Here is a 7,605-nt window from a genome sequence, read left to right as displayed (position 1 = left end):
AGATTCTCTGTCTCTCTCTCTCTCTGCCCTGCATGCTCATGCTCTCTCTCAAAAACAAATAAATAAACTTAAAAAAAATAAGACCCCAATTAGATGCTCTTATAGATACCACATTTACTAAAATTGGAATGACACAGAGAATATTAGCATGGCCCCTGGGTAAGGATGACATGTTCCATATTAAAAAAAAAAAAAAAAAAAAAAGCAGCAGCAGCAACAGCACCAGATTAGGGTAAAGAACAGAGGTAGTATATCACATGCATTTAATTTAAGTGTTTAGTACCCTTTTACACAGTGAGCAGTTTGTGTCATCTGGCACTATTTGTGGTACTAATGCACGGCCTTGACAATGTTATGCTCCTAGGTGGCAGAGCATTTGGGATTCACAGTGGAGGTAGAGGGTTGTGAAATCTCTGCCTGAACCTAAGAACTTTTAAAACTTACTTTTAAAATCCCAAACTCACATTCTAAATGAAGACTGACTACCCCAGAGAAAGCTTTAGAGAAGAAGACTGTTCTCTGCCAGTTCAGGGTACTGATTTTAATGAGAGTATATATATACATATACATATACATATATATGTTTCTGGGAAGCCTCAGCAAAGCATTCATTTTATAGCATCTAAAAACAGCTGGTAATTCATTATATCCGTTTTACATTCAGCATAAAGAAGACCACAAGCTTCCACAGCTGTGATGCTAGATTTTTCAATTTAACTCAATTATCTTTGTTTTTAAATTTTCAGGGGGTATTGTAAATTCATGCTATCATCTCAGCAAATACAGTTTATTAATTATTTGGGCCAAATTGTATTCAGTGTCTCTAAAGTACTTTCCAGACACAAAATTAATCAGATACAATTCCTGCTCTAGGTTGTGGGGGTGGGAGAACACATAATTACTTAGAATTGTGTTCTGGCACTTATGCTGTAATTTATGCTATAAAGTGAAATGAGAACATAGAGGGGGAGATTATGAATTCGAACAGAGGAAGGGATATTTGAATAAACGTTGGAGAAAGAATTGTGGGGGTGGGGCTTCCAAGCAGAGGAAATTCCATGAGGAAAGCACTGAAAGTCAGCTCAGATAATTCAGGGTGCCGCCATTGTAGGGTGCAGGGGGTCCTCAGGTGTTAAGCAAAGAAGGGAGTTTGGAGTCAGAATCTTGAAGAGCCCTGAATACTGTTGTAAGGGGCTGCACAGGAGAGGTACAGAACTATTTCAGAACCATTCTTGACATGCTGTGAAAAAAGAACAGAAGAGGATAGGATGAAAAGGCATGTGCTCCTAAAAATTTCATATTTATATTTTGATAAACTCCATTTAGGAAAAAAAAAAAAAAAAAAAAAGATCTGTTGGCACTGCATATGTTTGTTTTGTTTTATTTTTAGAAATAAACATTGCTGTGGAGTGAATTATCTCTCCCTCTGCCCCAAATTCATATATTGAAACCCTACCCCTTAATGTGATAGTATTTAGAAATGGGGCCTTTGGGAAATAATTAGGTTTAAATGAGATCTTGAGGGTGAAACCCTCACTATGGGATTAGTGCTCTTAAGAAGAGAAAACAGAGAGCTGGGTCATTCTGTCTCCCCCTTGCATGGACACAGCAAGAAGATGCCATCTACAAGCTCAGAAGCCTCATCAGAACCCACCATGCGGGCAACCTTGATCTCAGACTTCCAGTCTCCAGAACTGTGAGGAAATAGACTTCTTTGTGTAAGTTATCCAGTTTATGGTATTTGGTTGTGACAGCCCAAGCTGACTAAAGTATTTTTTCAGATGAAAAGGTTAAGAACATTTGCTTGTAAATACATAAAGTACCCTGAAGGGAGATGCAAGAAACACTGTGCCTGGAGGAGAAGGAGTGCCTGGGGCACAGAGGTGGGAAGGGAGACTTTTGTGTCTTTGGAAGTTTGAACCATGTGAGTGTATTACCTAGTCCAAAAATAAATGAATGGATGTATGGGTAGATAAATGGATGAATGGATGGATGAATGAAAGAGGCCGAGCCCTCTTTTTGCTACTGGATAAAATTCACAGAAGTTGCTGGAAAACATACCCAAAAGGAGAAGACTGATCTCTCTTAACATAATTCAGAAAGTAAAGTGGTGGAAAAAGTAAGACATACAGTTTCAAGATCCTTTAATCACAGCTGAAAACATGGAACTATCATGGCTGTTCCTGAGTTAGGCATTTTTTTTTTTAATTATAAAAGTAATGTGGTTTTTGTAAAATGTTCAAACAACTCCATAATAAGAACTTGTCATTTATAATCTTCATGCTCCAACCCTCATACCTCTAACAAAGAGACAGAAAGAGGAATTATGGTTAAGATGTTGGCATCCATACTGTAAACCCACGTGTGTCAACCTATCTCAATCTTTCATTGGAAATTCAGGAAATGAGCATGGGGTCAGGAATAGAAATGTGTTCACCAATGATTAAGGATCAAAGGTAACAGATGAATAGATGCATGTCTTCCCATACAGGTGGGGAGCAAATCCTTAAGGTGTGATAGGTAAAGGCTGCTTTGTGCAGAGCATGGTGGTTACTAGGAATAGTTGTGAGTATGGTGGAGGGCAGAGGGGTCAGGCAAGGCTTCACCACAGAGGTGGGTTCTAAATTGAGTCTTGAAGAATGAAGAATTTCCCAAGCAGACACATGCATGAGGAGAAATTTCTGGTCCATTGAAAAGAAAAAAAAAAAAAAAAGACATGTTTGATGGACTGAAATTAATTCAGTATTGCTGGAACATAAATGGAGTTTAGGGGGTTGGAGAATAAGTCAGAAAAATGATGCTATGGAGTCAGGCAATATCCACACCTAGAAGGGTCTTTTAGGGTCCTGCTAAAGGATTTGGACAGAGGATGGAATTGAAAAAAACAAAATGTGAGTAGGGAGTGACATAGTCAGGATGAGGAACATGGGATTAGGAAGGAAAAAGTCACTGAAGAGGAGATCTGAGGAGGGACAATAAGGTAGCATCAGAACCAGACAAGTGGAGGCTCCACATCTATCCGAACAGGTGCTGAAACCAGGGGAGTGGTCAGTTTGAAGAGGTGGAAATAATGATGAGATACTGTAAGGAGCTAGGACAGTAAGACCTGAGGGATGAACTGGGTGTGTTGACCAAGGGAGAGAGGATCATCAGTGATGACCAGGGTATATGCTTGACAACGAGCTGAGCTGATGCCACTACCATTCTGGAGAGAGGCTAAGGGGCACTTACGGTTGGGGTAAGTGCTCATTTGGGCATGTTGATTATGAGATACCAATATGACATCCATGTGGCCTCAGATATCCAAAGGCAGATGCAAATTCCATGAGGCCTGAAGCAATATCATTTGGGGGAAATTTTAAAGGAAAAGAATGCTAGATTAAGTGTGATAGGGAATATTATGAGAATAAGAAACAGTAAAATTATAAAATGTTTAAAGTTTAAAAGTACCATAAAGTCACAAAATTCATAGAAAATTATATTTTTATTGATTGCCTGACACATCCTTATAATGCTTTTTGTCCTTACATTTCTGAGGGGCAACAATTTTTGGAATCCATATTTTCAGCGTTTATTCATCCTTTCAGCTGGCAAATTCTTTATCTTTGTCTCTTTATACGAATCTCAATTTTGTAATATTTACTATGAACAGAAAGAAGATAACTCAGTCTCTCCTTTAACATGGTTAATCCAAACTGGCTTTTTATAATTAATTATTTCAAAATGGTTTTTATGACTTCTTATCTCATTATTGATAACATCATGTAGATTTTTAGACTTTCTATCAAATTTGAGAAAACACTTATCAAGTTTCTTTCACATCTGAGCTGTTCGTATGACTTCTCTAAGCTTATGCCCCACAAACACAAGTATTATGCTAAATTCTAATTTGCATGATTCTAAAGAATTCCAGATTCCAAAAACTTGTCTGATGCATTTATGATTGTTTATGCTGTGTTAATGAGTGTATTCCTGACACAAGGGAAGTTCCATTTGGATGACATAATGATGTAATTTTACAAATCTCCAGATTGGAAGAATTTCCCACAAGTTAGCTTCTCCTCTATGACCCGCTGCCCACTTACTTACCATTCTGACAAGATCTCTGACCCTATATCTTTATCTCCAGATGCCGACAGAGTCCACAGAAAGGGTAGAAGGAGTATTTCCAGAAGCTGTTGCTATGTTAGGATCGCTGGCAATGACTTGGAAGTGCTGGAGATAACTACATGCCCCTGAGCCTCAGCTAAATGTATCCTCCACTCAGCTTCCCCTGAGCTGAATCCCCATTATGTTCATGGTCCCGTCAGTGCTGCTGGCAGGTGGGGAGAAATGCAACTGGTGGGAGTTGAACTGGAAAGAAACAATAGCTTTACAGAACTGTGGCTAAACTACCTTATTGCATACATTTTTCAAAAACATATGATTATGTGAACACCCCTCTCAGAGCTCTGGGAAGGGCCTGTGCTAAGGCGGGATCTGAACACTTACGCTTCGTTAAATACATGGTGCGTCTAACTGTTAAGCTGCAAACAATTTTAAACATAATTGGAGCCCAGAGAAGTGATCAGGGCTGTTGAAATGATCAGAGCAGTTGTTTTACTTGAACCTCTGAGGTGTTTTTAATATTTTTTTTTATGGATTCTTTAAATTTTATCACAATACTGCTTATGCTTAAGATAGTCCCTTCTGCCAGAGGTAAAAGCTTACAGTACTTACAGTACTTCTTTAAATCTTTATCTTTTAAAATTATCCCCATGAACCAGGGCAATGGATTATGACTCGATGTCTAATCAGTAAGTTAAAGAATTAATACAAAAGTTTATTTTTTAATGGTGTTAAAAAATAGAACAGATGAAGTTCTATTTAAAAAAAAATGTTTTTAACGTTTATTTATTTTTGAGACAGAAAGAGTCAGAGCATGAATGGGGGGAGGGTCAGAGAGAGAGGGAGACACAGAATCAGAAACAGGCTCCAGGTTCTGAGCTGTCAGCACAGAGCCTGACGCGGGGCTCGAACTAACGGACCGCGAGATCACAACCTGAGCCGAAGTCGGACGCTCAACCGACTGAGCCACCCAGACGCCCCTGAAGTTCTATTTTAATTCAATACACTGTCATCCAAAATTATACAGGTGTATAATGTGAAAGCTGGGGTTTCACATTATAAAATACTCTGCTTCATTTTAAATGTTTCCTGTAATTGACAAATTCCAAAGAGCAGAGCTACAGTAACACACTGCTAATAGTAAAATAATACAGATGAAACGTAATTTACTCTTTCTTCAAAAACGAGACAGTCATTTTCAGGTACCACAGGAAATTAAGCTCTTTCGGTTCCACTCACCAAATACTTGAGTATTTTCTGTTCACCTGACATGGTTTGGGGGCTACTAAAGACACAATGATGAATTAGACTATCTATCTTCCTTGAGCTTGAGAGGAGGGGCGAGATAAGAAAAATACACCAAATGACTATCCTTCCTTTAGGCTACCTAGTTAAATATCTTCCTTCAGCAGATACTTTGAACCAAGTACTAAGGGAATGCAAGTAAAGTGATGTCACATCCAGATAAGACAAAAAGGGAAAGATATCTGTTCTTCCCACATTTGATAACTTTATGGAGCCCTTATTTTATCCTAAGTACTGGCTCAAATAATGGGCAAACAAGAATGGGACCCAAGCCTGCCCTTCACAGTTTCAGAATGCAGATGGGGAAACATGGAAAAAGAAAACAAAAAAATTTCAAAGAGAAAAGTAGACCATTTTATTCAACAAGACAAAAGAAAAGCTTCTTCCTACTCCAGGAATCTTATTTGATTCTTTCCATGGCCAATTCCAAACCACGGATTCGAAATGAGAAGTGGGAGCGAAACCAATGAAGCCGCACGGTCCCAACAAAAAGCCCACCAGGAATGGCTACACCATCACTGTAGGTAAAAGTTTAGGGAGGAGACTTCATGGCCTCTAAGCGTTTTAAATCCTGGTTCTCCCCCTTAATCTGTTTGTGGCTTCGGGCAAGTCACTTTATTTCTTTGTACCTCATTTACTCAAGTGCAGATGGTAATAGTACCTGGTTGTGTTAAAATGGGGGTAATCCATGCAACATCTCCTGAGATCCAGGCCTAACCTACAGTAAAGCACTTCACATGTGTGATTTTCCCTAATCATACTGATCACTATCTCTCACAAGAATTGCTCTGGTGATGAGTAGTGGGACAGAGACTTGAATACATGGCTTGGGGTCACAAGAGAGGTGGGAGGGAAACTCTGGAGATGGCAGATAAGGCTTCATTAATGCTGTGACCTTTACATTGGGTTGGGAAGGGAAACTGATGTTTAAATGGGAATTGAAGGAGAGCAGCCTGGGCATATGCAACGGACAGCACAGTGTCAGAGGTATCTGGCGTGCAAGGGATTGACAGAGGGAGCTTGGTAAAGCTGAGCTAAGGGTGCATTTGAACCAGTTCTTGAAGTACAGGCCCAACTTTGGCAAAGGGAAATGAAAGAAGGGAGTTAGTGGGAATGACGGTGGGAAACGTTCTAGGCAGAAAGAGGAAAAATAGGGAGCCGATTTGGAGAACACCCAGCAGTGGGATTTGGCTGGAGGGATAGGAGGTAAAGGGATAGAAGAGGGGAAAGGAGAGTTGGATCCCTATTGTGAAGAGTTTTAGAAGTCACTGTGGGGAAGTTAACCTGCAGTACTTCAAACAGTCTAGAGGGAAGGACTAAAGGTTTTTTGGTTTAACTGAGCAGGGGAGTGATAGGATCCCATTTGCAATTGAAACAGATTAATCTGGCAGTACTGAGCAGAAAGGACTAGTGTGGCAAGAGAGAAGTGCAAGAATGCCAGCTGAAAGGTAATTACCTCCAGAAGTTGATTATATCTAATGCTGGGACCAACTCTATAAAGCTGAACTTTGTAAATCTCTATATACGTGGTGAATTTGTCATCTGGAGCCAATGCTGTAAAGACATTATGACTATGATTCCACTAGAGGGTAGTAGAGACAAATTGGTAAAATAGATGAAGTTGTTATCATTCCTACCTGCTATAAACCAAGTATTTTTCTTCTGGCCTATATTTTGTTATGGTTTCAGCTTAATTCAGTTAGCCCATGACTGAGAAAAATATGACAAGTACATTTAGTGGGTTGTAGTTCTAGACAAGTTAATAAATTCAATGTATCCATTTTTAGAAGGCAAAAATAAAGCTACCTGGCCAGACCAAAAAACTAGTTGGCACTTAGACTTTTTACAATAACCAATATCTCATTATGGCCTTGATTGGAAACTCTTGTTTTGTTTATTTTTAATTTTTTTTAATGTTTATTTGTTTTTGAGAGAGAGAGCTGGGGAGGGGCAGAAAGAGAGGGAGACAGAATCTGAAGCAGACTCCAGGCTCTGAGCTGTCAGCACAGAGCCCAACTTGGGGCTCAAACCCATGAACCGTGAGATCATGATCTGAGTTGAAGTCAGACACTCAACCTACTGAGCCACCCAGGCACCCTGGAAACTCTTCTTTTAAACTGAATCCTGAACATTGCATCCAAGTTGATTGTGGTTTAAGAAAAAGATGACAATGGTAACAAAGACAAAAAAGTA

At 39.4% G+C, this 7,605-nt stretch overlaps 1 non-coding gene across 1 annotated transcript; it reads left to right on the top strand.

Annotated features, from left to right (window-relative positions):
• Positions 1–93: 93 nt before the first annotated feature.
• On the top strand, positions 94–200 carry LOC122202884. The gene has a single exon (XR_006194938.1). It is a non-coding gene; the product is annotated as a U6 spliceosomal RNA (small nuclear RNA).
• Positions 201–7,605: the final 7,405 nt, after the last annotated feature.

This window comes from Panthera leo, chromosome D2, assembly GCF_018350215.1.
Source record: "Panthera leo isolate Ple1 chromosome D2, P.leo_Ple1_pat1.1, whole genome shotgun sequence".
Lineage (NCBI taxonomy): Eukaryota > Metazoa > Chordata > Mammalia > Carnivora > Felidae > Panthera > Panthera leo.
This window is presented reverse-complemented; position numbering and strand designations above follow the sequence as displayed.